Source organism: Cervus canadensis, chromosome 7 (genome assembly GCF_019320065.1).
Source record: "Cervus canadensis isolate Bull #8, Minnesota chromosome 7, ASM1932006v1, whole genome shotgun sequence".
NCBI lineage: Eukaryota > Metazoa > Chordata > Mammalia > Artiodactyla > Cervidae > Cervus > Cervus canadensis.
In genome coordinates, this window is record NC_057392.1 from 59,154,970 (window position 1) to 59,171,797 (window position 16,828).

Here is a 16,828-nt window from a genome sequence, read left to right on the forward strand (position 1 = left end):
ACTCTATCCTAACGCACAAAGAAACCATGCATTGGGCTTCTCCTCTGTGGATTGGGAAGTCACCATACATATGAATTTGGGGAGTGGAGGAAATGATGCAAGACATTTTCATTCATGCCCCCTAAAAGGGGGTTATTTATCCTAAAGGAAACTTTTTATGGCCAGAATCGGTTGAGTTCTCTGTATTTGTTTCATACAAAAATAAAGTCTAAAATAAATAAATAAATAAAGTCTCTAGATGAGGAGAACTTGGAGCTTTCATATGTTGCTAATGTAGAAAGGTACAGGTGTTTTGGCAGACAGCTTGGCAGTTTCTCAAAATAGTAAACACAGAGTTATCATGTGTCCCTGCAGTTACACGCCTAGGCAAATCCCAGGAGAAATGACAGCATATGTCCACACAGAATTTGTACAGAAATGTTCATAGCAAAAGTATGTATCTCAATAAAGTTGTTTTAAAAAAAGTGCTCACTTCAGCAGCACATATACTAAAATTGGAACGATACAGAGAAGATAAGCATGGCCCCTGCGCAAGGATGACACGCAAATTCGTGAAGCGTTCCATATTTTTTTTTTTAAATTTAAAAAAAAATAAAAATTAAAAAAATTTTTAAAAAGGTCATGTGACCATAGGCTACAAGTATCTGAGAATTAATTGTAAAGTTAAGGTAATATACAATTTCAGCTGTAATACGATTTGATTGTGATGAAATCTAGACAATGTAAAAAGGGAAATGTATAAGAACAGTTCTCCTTTAACTTCTGGGTCAAGTTTTAAAGACTGAAGACTTCTGATTTTAATTTGGTTACATTTCCTTATGTCTTTCATCAGCTGCTAGGTGTCTAGTTAATATAATACTGTGATATTTTCATTTATTGTTTACTATGTTTAAATTGGTTTTCCACACTATCGCTCTCTGTTATTAAAGATAATGATGTGAGTGCTGAATTTATTTATTTGTTGACAGAATTATTTATATCCTTTCGTTTTCTTGATAATATTTACTTGTATTATCCTGTTAGCTTTTGTTTTGTTTTGTTTTTTAAGTATTTGTTTATTTTATTTGGCAGCACTGGGTCTTAGTTGTGGCACACAGGATCTTTAGTTGAGGCATGCAAATCTTAGTTGTAGCTTGTCAAATCTAGTTCCCTGACCAGAGATCAAACCCAGGCCTCCTGCATTGGGAGCATGGAGTCTTAGCCACTGGACCACCAGAGAAGTCTCTATATCAGGTTTCAGAAATCAGTCACTGCCCAGAGTGCTATCCTGTTGATGCAGATGTTAGCAGTCTTATTCAACCTTCACCTCAGCACACCCAAAGGCATATTGTGGAATGTTGTCCCTATAATCAGATCTCAGATTCTTTCAACATCAGTGAACAGGGTGTTTTAGTTGGGAAGAGAAATCTTGTATAGGATTAGCTTGGCAGTGAGATATACCATGTGCATAATAACTTTTATTCTTCAATCATTTCCAAACTCTTATACTTGTATGGCCATTATGTTTCTCCTATTTTTACAAAATGCCTTATTCATATGTTCAGAGTAAACTCATCCAGGTTTGGTGTCCCCAGCTGAGCAGCAGATAATGTCAGAACAGTCATAAATGTGCCTAGAGAATAATTGTGCCCATTATAAAAGGAACAAAAGTTGGGGAAACTGCCAGGATTTGCTGAGCTGCTTTGTATTCTATTCATTATAGATAACACCAAGCGGAGAATTTGAGTAGTCAGAGTTTGTGTTTAGAATGAGCTTGGATCTTCATGGCCCAGAATGAAGGCAGTCTGTTTTAGAGTTTAAAAAATAATAATAATAATAATGGAATGATAGCTGGGAGCTTTTTTTTTCCCCTTAACTCTTAATCCTATACTGCTTGTACAATGTTGATGTTTATATTTTGTGTAAAAGATTTATTTATGCAATAGCATAAGTCACAGAGAGAAGCTGTGCCTCTCCTCAGCCCCCGCCTCATCACTGGGTCTCTCTCCGTTTAGGTGTGGCATGTACAACAGTTTGGCAGATGCACTTCCACTCCCAACCCTTCTCCCTTGCCTTCTTCTATTGAAGCCAGAGTTAAACACTCAATTTCCTCCCCTCCCTTGCAGCCAGGAGTGACTGTGTGACTCAGTTCCAGACAAAAGAACTTAGCCAAGTTCAAAGAATATAAAGAGAGACTCCCCCAAAAAGGGCAGAGTTGTAGCTAGTCCTGCCTTGGCCTCTCTGCCTTGTTCTTCCTGCCTTGAATTTGGATGTCATGTCTGAAGATATAGTAGCCATCCTTCAACCTTGGAGTTACAAGCCAACACCTTAAAAATGGGACAGAAAGAAAGCAGGAGCCTGGGTCTTCTATGATGGTACCAGGCCTGGATTACCAACTTGCCTTATAAGAAAAATAGCACTTGTTTCTTTAAACAACCTGTGGCCAGACTTTCTGTTGTTTTAGCCAAACACATTCCTATATGACACACATTCGTATATTCCTATATGAGGTTTCTTCAATGTGCTGCTTTCCTATTTTCCTCAGCTTCTTGGATAGCTCTTTCTCACTCTTCAGCCCCAGCTGCTCTTTCTTTGCCTATGCCTGAATGCTGAGACTTTTGTATTTTCTGTCTTTGGTCTGTTCTCATTTCTTGAATGATTTTCTCCATGGGCATAGCTTCAACTACCCCTTATGTACCAACAAGTTCCAAATCTAGATGATGGACTTAGGCCTCCAACCTGAACCTGGACCATTATATTCAGTGCATTTACAACCTTTCCCCTTATATGACCCTGGAGCAAATTGAGCCTATTCATGATTAAATTCACTTCCCCACCCCATCCCCCATCCAAGGTTTACTTTCCTTCTTTCTCTTACTATTTTGATTAGTTTCACCACCCACTCAGTTACCTGAGATACACACTTTGAAACCATCCACTCCTTGTTTAGCCTCACAGGTAGTATCCAATTAGTCTTTAGGTGTAACTAAATCCATCTCCTAAATTCTTCTTAGGTCAGCTGTCTCCTTTATTTCTTCTGCCATTGCCCTTGTCCAGGCGCCCACCCTCTGCTCCTGGACTTCCTCTCCTCCTACTTACTTGTGCGGCTTTCCTACTCTCCCTATCTACTATGTCTCAGCTGCTTGGGTCAGCTTTCTACTACACAGGTCTGATCACTTCATCCTACTGTTAAATATACCTCCCGGTGACCCAGCCCCTTTACCTAGAGCCCATGGTTCTCAAATTTAATGTGCATCCGCATTACCTAAAAGACTTGTTTGAAAGTAGATTGCTGAGCTCCTGCTCCAGAGTTTCTGACTCAGTAGGTCTGGGGTGGGTCCTAAAATGTGCATTCCTAACAAGTTTGGGGAAGGTGCTCACAGGAACCATGTTCTGAGCACCACTGGCCTAGGTTAAAATTAAAACTCATTAACGTCTGGTTTAAAATTATTTACAACCTACTCTCCTGGTTTCTGGCTGTTGCTTACCACATTCTCTAAGTTTGTTTTTTGACCACACTGCATTTGGGATCTTAGTTCCCTGACCAGGGATAGAACCCATTCCCCTTTCAGTGAAAACACGAGTCTTGACTACTGGACCACCAGGGAAGTCCCCATAAGTTTCTTCTGAAGTCATCTTCCACTATTATGTCAAGGTTTTAATTGTTCTCTGCTTCTCATCTAGAATGCACACCCCCTTCCCATTCCTGGCAAACTCTCTACTATTTTTTCAAGGAAAGTCCAGCTCTGGCCTTCCTGTCTGAAGAATTAATTTACTGCTTCCTCCTCTACACTCCTTTGATACTTCATACAAAGGGTATGAAGACTTCATAGTCCTAGTACCTAACCAATGGTCCTCAACCAATACTGGGGCCACCACTTGGGAGCCTGTTAGAAAAGCAGAGATTCAGTCTCCATCCCAGACCCACTGAATCAGAATCTACAATTTAACAGAATCTCCAAGTGACTCCCATGCAACTGAAGTATGAGAAACAGTGCCCTGCAGGGCCTTGCCCTAGGCATTCTGATAGATGCTCCAGTGACAGTATTTCCTTAAATTCCTTCGGGAATCCCATAGCTCATTATTATTGTCCATGATTTATAAAAGAGGAAGTGGAGGCTGGTAGTAGCAGAGCTGGGATTCAAACCCAGGGCCATCTGGCGTCAAAAATATGTGCTGGCTTGACTTACAATACCCATTGTGCCTGTTATAGGTCTTCATATGTAGTATTGTAATTACCTGTCCATAATCTGCCTCCCTGTCCACATAAGGAGATGCTGAGCAGGGTAAAATCCTATTGCTTCTAGACTCAAGGAAGAAAATTGCACTGGAAACAAGGAAGAACCTTTGTTCTTTATAACTCTCAAGTACAGCTCTAATAGCAACTTGGGGTAGGATGAGGTTCTTGAAAGAAAGAATTTATATAGTTTTTAAAAAATATAGTGGCTTTATTAGATAGAATTCATATATCATGTAATTAACTCATTTTAATGTGTACAATTCAATGGTTTGTAGTATATTCACAGAATTATGCAGCCACCACCCCAAAACAAACCACATGCCAATCAGCAGTCACTCTCCATTTCCTCAGACCCTCCATCTCCAGGCAACAACCAATTGACCTCTGTCTCTGTAGATTTGCCTATTCTGAATGTTTCATATGAATGGAATTTTACAATAAGTGGCCTTTTGTTATCGGCTTCTTTCACTTAAAAACATTATGATGTTTTTAAAATTCAGCCATGTTGTAGCATGAATCAGTTCTCTGTCCCTTTTTATTGATGAATATAATTCTACTTTTTATTTATCCATTCATCAGTTGATAGACATTTGAGTTACTTCCACCTTTGGGCTATTACAAATAATACTGTTATAAGCATTGATGTTTAAGTTTTGATGTGGATATATGTTTTTATTTCTCTTGGGTACTCACCTAGAAGCTGGGTTACATGGTAACTCTATGTTTGACTTTTTGAGGAACAACTAGACTGTTTTCCAAAGCAGCTGTACTGTTTTAAATACTCAGCAGCTGTGTATGAGAATTCCATTTTTTCTACATGCTTGTCAACGTTTATTATGTCTTTTTAAAAAAATCCAATTTGTTTAAACTAAAAGCCCCCCCCAAACCCAAAAGCCTGTCTTTTTTTATTCCTTAAAAACTAATGATATAGAGCACCTTTGCTTATTGGCTATTCGTATATCTTCTTTGAAGAAATATCTACTTAGATCTCTTCCCTATTTTGAAATTGGGTTTTTAATTTTATTTTATTGAGTGGTAAGTTCTTTATATGTTGTGGGTTGAATTGTGTCTCCTCCAAAGTATATGTTAGTGTCCTAGCCCTCAATACCTCAGAATATGACTTTATTTGGAGATAGGGTCTTTACAGATGTAACCAAAATAAAATGGAGTTTTATGGTGGAGGTTAATCTAATACTATGGGTGTCCTTATAAAAAGGGGAAAACTTGGACACAGAGAGACATGCACTCAAGTGGAACATTATGTGAAGATAAAGGCAGAGAACAGGGTGATGTAGCAGAGGGTAAGGTATGCCATAGATTGACAGAAAATACCAAGGCCCTAGGTGAGTGGCACAGAACATTATCGTCTTCAGCGTCCCTCGAAGAAACCAACCCCACCAATTCCTTGATCTCAGACTTCTTTCCTCTAAAACTTGAGACAATAAATTTGTGTTGTTCAAGCCTCCCAGTCTGTGATACCTTCTTATGGCAGTCTTAGGAAACTACTACACTATATAAACTAGATACAAGTCCCTTATTAGATAATATGATTTACAAACATTTTCTCCCATTCTGTAGATTGCCTTTTCAATTTCTTGATGGTATCCTTTGAAACACAGAAGTTTTAAACTTTCATGAAGCTCAATTTAGTTTTGACTCCTTTGCACTGTTGGTTTTTGAGGCCAGCCTTTTAGATTTATTCTGATCCCTAGAGGGGTCTTCTTAGCTGTTTTTTCCCCCCCTGATTCTCACTGGTAATCTAGCTGACCTCTCATGTCATCTGTTGATATCTTGGCACTACCAGCATCCTCTTAACTGTTTACCTCCATTGTTTTCTAAAGCTCCCTTAGGCTTGAACATCCCCATACTCTGTTAGAAATAAAAAAAAAATCAGTCAGCTTTACAAGTCAGGTGCTTGGCCTGATTTTTTGGCGTAGACCCTCTGCCATAGACATCGGGGCTGGTTGGAGGAAGGATGCTTCTGCCTCTCAGCAATATTCACCTGGAAATTAGCGATATTCACGAAGACACAGAGCTGTAGGGAATGAGACATGCTGGTGGTCTCCCTCTCACATGGAGGCCTCTTTGCCTGGGAGCAAGTGAGCCCCATCTTCTTTTTAAAAAAATAATTTTATTTATTTGTGGTTGCCCTGGGTCTTCAGTGCTGCGTGGGCTTTTCTCTAGTTGCTGGCCAGCGGGGGCTACTCTCTAGTTGCTGCGTGCAGACTTCTGATCATGGTGACCTCTCTTGTTGCAGATCATGGGCTTTAGGGCACATGGGCTTCGGTAGTTGCAGTACACTGACCCAGTAGTTGTGGTTCCCAGGCTCTAGAGCACAGGCTCAATAGTTGCAGCACATGGGCTTAGCTGCTCTGTGGCATGTGGGATCCTCCTGGCCCAGGGATTGAATCTGTGTCTCCTGCATTGGCAGGCGAATTCTTACCCACTGAGCCACCAGGGAAGCCCAAGCCCCATTTTCTTGATCACATCCACTTAGAGTGTAGCTTCTCTGATACTGAGTTGGGGGAGAGAGGAGAGGTAGAGAATGTATAATGGTTTAAGTGCTACAGACTGTTCTTACAAAAGAACAAAGTTTCAGCAAATTTTCTTGAATAAGTTTTTATTCATGCCCTTAAAGTATGCCCTTAGAATATTTTCTAGAAACTTTAAATGTTTTTTAAATAATTTTCACCAGTTACGATTGTTTTGCTGAGGTGGGGGTCCATGGAATTCTTCACACTATTCTGAAATTAATTTATATGCTTTTAATAAAAATGGGACCATTGCAGATGTGGAGGTAGATGTACAGGTGCGGGTTAGGGATAGCAGTAGTGAGGTAAATCAGGAATAGAAGATTGGGTAACAATCCATCAGGACTTCCAGTTAGCATAGCAAGAAAGAAGAAATAAGTATGAACCAAGCCAGGGATCGTTAAAGAACTTTGGAGGCTTTATAGCTTCTCTATTCCTCTATTTTTCAATTAGTCTCTTCTGCTTCCCATAGTGATTATCAGTTAAATAAATATTCATTACCTACTCTGTGCCAGGCACTTTGCCAGGTCCTAGGGATAGAGTTAGGTTAACAAGACAGACTTAGTCCTTGCCTTCAATAAGTGAAAAATAAATCCATTTGGGGAATCAGGAAAGGCATCATAGATGAGGTAGCATTTGATCTGGACTCAGAAATAAGGAGAAAGTTACTACTGAACCTATATTTAGACAGAAACCCAAAACCTAATAATAAGGTCAGGGAAAGTCACTGTTATGTAAGATGCCAGGAAATCATTAAAAATATTATTTAGCGCATACGGATAAGACTTTTTAGTTCTACACAAATTCAAAATAGGCCATTTGTCATTGGCACACTACCTTCTAGCCACTTTCTCTTTTTCACTTTCCAGTGACCTCAGTCTTTCCAAAACTACCTACTAAGGCAGCTTACCCCAGCTGGTCCTTTCCTTTAAGCTGGATTTTTGGCTAGATTCTTAAGCCTCACCAAACAAGAGGTGGTTCTTGATTTTAAAGAGTCCATTATCTGGGAGAGGGAGGTAAAGAGTCAAGTAAACAGAAAAGTACTCTCACGGATACATGTAAAAGAAGTAATGGGGGCACACAAGAGCTCACCTGGGATTATTACCAAACCAAATTTGGGTCTGCTTGCCTGTGTGCCGTCAAGCCACAGACTTATTGGCACTGGCTGGTGGTGAAGGAAAGTGCAGCATTTATTACAGGGCCAAGCAAGGAGTCCAGGACACATTAGTGCTTAAAAGAACCGAATTCTATGAGGGCTTTCAGGAAAAAGGCGAGCTGTGTGGTCAGCTTGTGGACAGTCTTCTGATTGGTTGGTAGTTAGGTAAGTGGGAGTCAACATCATCAACCTGGTACCAACTTCTCTGGGGTCTACGAGCTTGTGGGCAGCATACAGTTAACTTCTTCCACTTGGTGGGGGTTTCAGTATCTGCAAAACAGCTCAAAGGACATGGCTTAGAATATTATCTATAGCTCTTGGGGAAGGAAAGGTCCTTGACTTTGTTTATTGCCTAAACTATTGGTATTTTGTCTTGCTTGACTGTTTTCCTTTCTGCATTTCCTCACTTGTCTGATTAAATTTATTCTTTGATTAAAGTTTCTGGAGAGGGAGGGAGTTTCTGGAGAGGGAGGGAGTTCCTGTTCTGGGAGGGCCCCGTAGGGTCCTCTGCTTGGTTACAGGATGGGAAGAGGGTGATCACAGAAGCTCCCCTGAGGAAACGAATCCTAGTTCTTTCAGAGAATATGGGGGAGATAGCGAGAGGCCAGGCATTCCGGGAGTAGGAGGCTAAGGTGCCCAGATGGGTAAGCCCATGAAGCATTCCTCCTCTCCCTCCACCCCACCCAAGATTTTGGGGATTCCACATTGCATTTATTTTGACAAGAAACAAAGCTTTCCTCTCCGTAAGGAATTCAAGTCTCTCTTTCTGTGTGTGTCTCTCTCTTCATATGTGTCTTTGTCTTTGTCTCTGCCTTTGGCCTTTAGCAGCCAGTGAGGTATTTGAACTGGTGTCAGCTAATTGAGTGTTTCCACCGGGGGTTTCAGTCGAGGAGTCTGTGAGGTAAAGATACATTTATTAGCAGGGTGGATAGTTAGGGATGTTATATCCTGATTATTTCTGCGTAAAGAACATTTTGTGTATCTTGCTTCACTGTTCTCTAGAGCTGCCCCAGTTTACACCTGTTTTCCAGGTGTGACACTTGGCTGTTTCGTCAACTCTGTGAGCCTCAGCTATCTTTCAATACACTCCCTATTCAGATAGTATTGTTTCAGTTGCATGGCAACAAGGAATTTTGATCTTAGGCAAAACACTTGGAAGGCGCTTCCATACAAGGAATGATGAAGGCTTGAAACTAAGGCATTGGTAGGGAGGATGGGAAGTTAGACAAATAGATTTAAAGAGGAAGAAATCCTGGCACAATGTAGGTACTCAATGTTTGAAGCATGGTTGAATAACAGGAAAAATTACTCCTCGGTTCCTGGTTTTGATAAGCAGTCACTTTTGTTGCTATCAACCAGAAAAGGAAATATAAATCTTTTTGGAAAAAGAGGTTTTTGAATTTCAGGTTCTAGTAGTTCCATATTATGGACTCACACAGAAATCTCTAGAAAGTATTTGGATGAAAGTATCCTGTCTGAAGATAGATTTAGGATCTATCTAATTTAGATTTAGGATCTAACTAATATAGTTGTAACTGAAACTATAGCAGTGGATTATTGACAGGGTAAGAAGAAAGCCAGATGATTGAGAATTTAGGGCAGAGGTGGAGGAAGAGCCCATGAAAGAGAAGGAAAAGTATGACTACAGTCAATGTTATCAGGAGCATCGAATTTGTTAAATAAGATAAGGACTTAGAATTTAGCAACAAAGATGTAATTGGAACTCTTGTCAAATGTGATTTCTGTATTGCTGATTATGTGAGCCAGATGGTGGTATATTAAGAAGTGAGGCAAAGGAGAGACTTTAAAACTTTAAAAGTTCTTTTAAAGACTTTTAAAAGACTTTAAAAAGAGGGTAGAGTCAGAACGGCTTCCCTGGTGGCTCGGCTGGTAAAGAACCTGCCTGCCAATGCAGGAGATGCAAGAGACACTAGTTCAATCCCTGGGTTGGGACGATCCCCTGGAGGCGGGCATGGCAACCCACTCTAATATTCTTGCCTGGAGAATCCCCATGGACAGAGGAGCCTGGTGGGCTTCAGCCCATGGAGTTACAAAGAGTCAGACATGACTGAGCACATACAGAGTCAGAAAGGAACTTGGGGCTACAGAAGGATTTTTAAAATGGGAAAGGCTAGAGTATGTTTAAATGGTATGGGAAAGTGCTCATAGAGAGGTTGAAAATCAGAGAAGGAGATAGAAGGAACTCCTTAAGATGCTAGAAGAATGAGATTCAGAGTTCAGATGAAGGAGGGACACCTAAATCGTGACGAACAAAGAGGACAGGAAGTAAGTAGAGGGGAGAGGTTCTACTTCATGTCCTTTGTCTTTGAAGGAGAAAGCAAGATCAACTGCTGAGAACAGAAGACAGTGGCATACATCAGGAGAGTGGTGAGTGAGCTGTTATAGAGAGAGGAAAGAGAAGAGAGGAGGTCCGTTATCGACGTCTGGCCAAGAAATCTTGCCCAGTTGAAGCTGGAGATCACACAATTTCAGAGGTATGAATTAGCTGATGTTCTCCACTTGTGATCAATAGTTTGGGAGAAGGAGAGGAGAAGGCCAGTCATTGGGTTGATATACTTGGAGGTGGTAGAGTAAATGGAATGGGAAATCAAAAGGGTGAGTAAATTTTGAGTGCTGGTTAAGAGTGTGGGAATGACACTGTGATGATGGAATGCAGGCTGGGAAGGGATAATGAGTAGAACAGGGGCCTGCATGAAGAGACTTTAGAAGACCGGATGTCTAGATAAGCTCACAGGAAAGTTATAGAATGAGAGAGATGGAAGGAAAGGAGAACTGTGGCAAAAGACAGACTTTATCTTATTTTATTTCTTTAAAATTAATTTTTGTTGGAATGTAATTGCTTTACAATGTTGCATTAGTTTCTGTTGTATAGCAAAATGAATCAGTCATACATATACATATATCCCCTCCCTTTTGGACTTCCTTCCTATTCAGATCACCACAATGCATTTGAGTTCTCTGCACTATACAGCATGTGCTAATTATTTTATACATAGGCTTCCCAGGTGGCACAGTGGTTAAGAATCTACCTGCCAATGCAGGAGACGCAAGAGATGAGGGTTCGATCCTGCTCCAGTATTCTTGCCTGGAAAAATTCCATGGACACCGTGCTGTGCTGTGCTTAGTCACTCAGTAGTGTCCGACTCTTTACGACCGCAAGGACTGTAGCCCGCCAGGCTCCTCTGTCCGTGGGGATTCTCCAGGCAACAATACTGGAGTGGGTTGCCATGCACTCCTTCAGAGGATCTTCCCAACCCAGGGATCGAACCCAGGTCTCCCACATTGCAGGCAGATTCTTTACCGTCTGAGTCACCATGGAAGCCCAAGAATACTGGAAGGGGTAGCCTATCCCTTCTTCAAGGGATCGTCCCGACCCAGGAATGAACCGGGGTCTCCTGCATTGCAGGCTGATTCTTTACCAGGGAAGCTTGAGCACAGAACATACATAGTATCAGCAGTATCTATGTGTCAGTCCCAAGCTCCCAACTCTTCCCACCACCACCCTTTCCCCCTTGGTATCCAAACATTGGTTCTCTATGTCTGTGTCTCTATTTAATCTTTGCACACAGGGTCATCTGTACCATTTTTCTAGATTCCACATATATGTGTTAATAAACAATATTTGTTTTTCTTTGTTACTTCACTCTGTATGATACTCTCTAGGTCCATCCACGTCTCTACAAATGACCCAATTTTTTTCCTTTTTATGGCTAAAAAAAGGCTTTAGAGTTTAAGGTTTCAGAGGAAGAGGGCGATGAAATGATCCAAGGAATGGCCTTGTATGTTACTTGGAGTGAATGGGAGTGAAGGTCTGTTGACTAGAGGTCAAAACAACCCGAGGCTAGAACAAAGGGATAGGTCCCATATGCTTAAATGCCCCAGGATAATAGCAGAGCAAGATTATGCGTCAGAGGTCAAATCTGCTAACAATCTTATGAATGGTAGGTATAAGGAAACTGAAAGCTGAGAAGTGGAAAATGCAACAAACTAGGTCATTAATTGTAATGGTATTTCCCTGTCTCAGTGAGCAGCCCTTCCCTGACTGCTGTTTTTCCTCACTTGACAGAAAGCTCTGGAGGCCAGGGCCTGTCTTCTTAGGTTAATCCCACGCTACCTTACCCAGTGGTTGGCAGCAAATGGAAAGAAGAGACCATACCATCTCTTTACAAACTGCTGGTTTTGTATTTCCATATACACAGTTCTCAGTCACTGGAATCCTATAAGTTCCTCTATCATACTATATAGAATTTGTCTGTTCATATGTCTGCTTCTCCCATCCTTCTATACACTTTGAGGACAGGGACTGTCACATTCAGTAGTACAATCCCAGAGGAAATGTTCTGCCTGACCCACATTAACAACTTCAGTATTTGTCAAATAAATGAATGAATGCATAAATGAAAGAATCTCTCAGTTGTTAAGGATGACCATTCCTGGTTAAGCACCATTGCCAAGTGACTAGGCTATGGTCTCTTCTTCCCAGTTGCTGCCAAGCACAGGGTAAGATGCTATGGGATTAATCCAAGTAAGACAGGCCCTTGCCCTCCAGAAGCTTTCTATAAAGTGAGGAAATACATAGCAATCGGGGAAGGGCAACTTGCTGAGGTATTTCATGCTTTTATATTCTAATTTAATCCTCACAACAAGCCTAAGTAGGAAGAGGGGACACTGAAGCCCACAAAGTTTGAATATCTTGCCCAAAGATACCCAAGCAGTAAATGTTAGAGCTGCCATTTGAATACAGTTTTGACTTTAAAACATGTTTTCACATTGTGGTGCCACTAAACCTAAGTGTAACAACTAGTACTTTTTAGAAAACCAGGTTTAGTGAAGCACTCCACATACATGCATGCTGTCACCTCAGTCGTATCTGACTCTTTGCAACCCCATGGTCGGTATTCCACCAAGCTCCTCTGTTCATGGGGTTCTCCAGGCAAGAATACTGGAAGTGAAGTGAAGTGAAGTGAAAGTCGCTCAATCATGTCCAACTCTTTGAGACCCCACGGACTATACAGTACATGGAATTCTCCAGGCCAGGGTACTGGAGTGGGATCTTCCCTTCTCCAGGGGATCTTCCCAACCCAGGGATGCAGGCGGATTCTTTACCAGCTGAGCCACAGGAATACTGGAGGGGGTTGCCATTTCCTCCTCCGGGGGATCTTCTTGACCCGGGGATCGAACCTGTGTCTCCTGCATGTCCTGTGTTGGCAGGTGGATTCTTTACCACTGATCCATCTCATTTGGAAGCCCAAATCACTCCACAGTGATAACTTTATCTTTTTTTCCTTTCTAACTTTAATGCAATGATTCCATAGGGAAATTTTTTTCCCAAATGCCATGTATGTTCGCCCTATGTCCTCTGAGAACCACATGCCAAGATGAGATCAAACGTGTAAGAATTTTAAAAACCTGCCCTTTGAGGGAAAACAGGGAGGAAAAGAGAGAAAAGGGTGGGAGAGCTGTTAGATTCCAGAAGCAAGTGAAGGAGGGAAAGAAGGTTGGATAGCAGCATCTTACCTTGCCAGGTAGTCTAAGGAAGGTTGCACAAAGAAGGGAAGTCCTGGAGCCCAAACCCACCATCAGAAGAGATCTGTCTCCCAGAAACAAGGATGCCTTCAAATCCCTATTGCAAGTCATTGGCTGAAAGCAGCTGGTAGGAGGTGTAGCCTCAGTGCAAGTGCAAGATGGATTTCAAGGCCAGCAACTGCAGCATCATTTGGTCAGTTATGCTCTCTCTGGTTGGAGGTCAGTCAGGTCTATTTCCATAGCTGTCATACCACGCTGGAAAGCTTCCTGGAGCACTGTCTGTTTCACCTCCTATTTACTCACCTGCAGACACTGAATTCCTACTCTGTTTGGTATCATCCACATCTCAGTAGAATGGAGTGTGTTAAGCAATATGACCTTCTAAAATCCTTTTTCCTCCTTTATCACACAACTGTGTTTTTTCTCTAAATAAAAAGATATGAGTATTCAAAGTCTTGACTCTTCAGAGTGATTGGCACTTTGGTTATATTTCATACTGTATGCATTATTATTTATAAAACTATGACTCAAAAATCCTGTTTTAAGGTATATACAGGCTCTTGTATAAAAACCTGAATTGGTGGTTTTGTTTACTAAAACATTAAGTATTAATAGTCTGTACCGAGTATGCTATTAAACCATAGAAATGAACACGATTTGTGAGTCATTATAAAGGTGACTGTGTGACAACAAGTGATCAATGCCATTGAAAGAAAAGTTCAGTGTTATTCACAGCTTCCCTAGAAACCCTGTGTCACACAGGGTCAGATGGAAGCATCAGTGTCAGTCAGGAGGCAGAAAGAAATGGGGAGAAAGCGGAGATCAGTCTTTACTGGGACTTCCATGGGAAAGTCAAGGCATGGCAGGGTAAAGAGTTTAGGATTGGCTAGTTTGAATAATTCCAGCTGGTTTGGGAACATAGTGGGTGGTTCTTAGTCATCTGGTATCTGGACTCAGGGTGATTTAGGGCACAGGAAATGTCAACTTGATGTGTGAGAGTTAAAGGAGGCAGTTGGAGGTTTGGATAGGAGATTGGTTGGTCTATGTATGAAAACTGGGCTCACTGACAAGCTGTTTACTTGCCTCTAGGAATTAGCTAGTCCTGGGAGGAACAGTCTCTCTCAAGCCAGCAAGGTTCCCCAAAGATGTCAAAAGATCATACAGAAAATTAACAAGACCCCAACATAATTAGGAGGAAAGCATGCCTTTTTATTTTCTTGGTCTCCATTAACAGTTAATAGCAAACACCTTCTTCCAACAACACAAGAGAAGACTCTACACATGGAATCACCAGATGGTCAACAATGAAATCAGATTGATTATATTCTTTGCAGTCAAAGATGGAGAAGCTCTATACAGTCAGCAAAAACAAGCCCGGGAGCTGACTGTGGCTCAGATCATGAACTCCTTATTGCCAAATTCAGACTGAAATTGAAGAAAGTGGGGAAAACCACTAGACCATTCAGGTATGATATAAATCAAATCCCTTGATTATATAGTTGAAGTGAGAAATAGATTTAAGGGACTAGATCTGATAGACAGAGTGCCTGATGAACTATGGACGGAGGTTCGTGACATTGTACAAGAGACAGGGATCAAGATCATCCCCAAGAAAAAGAAATGCAAAAAAGCAAAATGGCTATCTGAGGACGCCTTACAAATAGCTGTGAAAAGAAGTGAAAAACAAAGGAGAAAAGGAAAGGTATACCCATCTGAATGCAGAGTTCCAAAGAATAGCAAGGAGAGATAAGAAAGCCTTCTTCAGTGATCAGTGCAAACATAGAGGAAAGACATAGACATAGAGGAAAACAACAGAATGGGAAAGACTAGAGATCTCTTCAAGAAAATTAGAGATACCAAAGGAACATTTCATGCAAAGATGGGCTCAATAAAGGACGGAAATGGTATGGACCTAACAGAAGTAGAAGATATTAAGAGGTGGCAAGAATACACAGAACTATACAAAAAAGAACTTCATGACCCAGATAATCACGATGGTGTAATCACTCACCTAGAGCCAGACATCCAGGAATGCCAAGTCAAGTGGGCCTTAGGAAGCATCACTAAGAACAAAGCTAGTGGAGGTGATGGAGTTCCAGTTGAGCTATTTCAAATCCTGAAAGATGATGCTGTGAAAGTGCTACACTTGTCAGCAAATTTGGAAAACGCAGCAGTGGCCACAGGACTGGAAAAGGTCAGTTTTCATTCCAATCCCAAAGAAAGGCAATGCCAAAGAATGCTCAAACTACCACACAATTGCACTCTTCTCACACGCTAGTAAAGTAATACTCAAAATTCTCCAAGCCAGGCTTCAGCAATACATGAACCATGAACTTCCAGATGTTCAGGCTGGTTTTAGAAAAGGCAGAGGAACCAGAGATCAAATTGCCAACATCCACTGGATCATTGAAAAAGCAAGAGAGTTCCAGAAAAACATCTATTTCTGCTTTATTGACTATGCCAAAGCCTTTGACTGTGTGGATCACAATAAACTGTGGAAAATTCTGAAAGAGATGGGAATACCAGACCACCTGACCTGCCTCTTGAGAAACCTGTATGTAGGTCAGGAAGCAACAGTTAGAACTGGATATGGAACAACAGACTGCTTCCAAATAGGAAAAGGAGTATGTCAGGGCTGTATATTGTCACCCTGCTTATTTAACTTATATGCAGAGTACTTCATGAGAAACGCTGGGCTGGAGGAAGCAGAAGCTGGAATCAAGATTGCTGGGAGAAATACCAATAACCTCAGATATGCAGATGACACCACCCTTATGGCAGAAAGTGAAGAAGAACTAAACAGCCTCTTGATGAAAGTGAAAGAGGATAGTGAAAAAAGTTGGCTTAAAGCTCAACATTCAGAAAACTAAGATCATGGCATCCGGTCCCATCACTTCATAGCAATAGATGGGTAAACAGTGGAAAGAGTGGCTGACTATTTTTGGGGGGCTCCAAAATCACTGCAGATGGTGACTGCAGCCATGGAATTAAAAGACGGTAACTCCTTGGAAGAAAAGTTATGACCAACCTAGACAGCATATTAAAAAGCAGAGACATTACTTTGTCAACAAAGGTCCGTCTAGTCAAGGCTATGGTTTTTCCAGTAGTCACGTACAGATGTGAGAGTTGGACTATAAAGAAAGCTGAGCACCTTAGAATTGATGCTTTTGAACTGTGGTGTTGGAGAAGACTCTTGAGAGTCCCTTGGACTGCAAGGAGATCCAACCAGTCCATCCGAAGGAGATCAGTCCCGGGTGTTCACTGGAAGGACTGGTGTTGAAGCTGAAACTCCAATACTTTGGCCACCTGATGCGAAGAGCTGACTCATTTGAAAAGACATTGATGCTGGGAAGGATTGAGGGTGGGAGGAGAAGG

At 41.3% G+C, this 16,828-nt stretch overlaps 1 non-coding gene across 1 annotated transcript; it reads left to right on the forward strand.

The window, feature by feature from the left end:
- Positions 1-464: 464 nt before the first annotated feature.
- On the forward strand, positions 465-571 carry LOC122445604. Its single transcript, XR_006270572.1, has one exon. It is a non-coding gene; the product is annotated as a U6 spliceosomal RNA (small nuclear RNA).
- Positions 572-16,828: the final 16,257 nt, after the last annotated feature.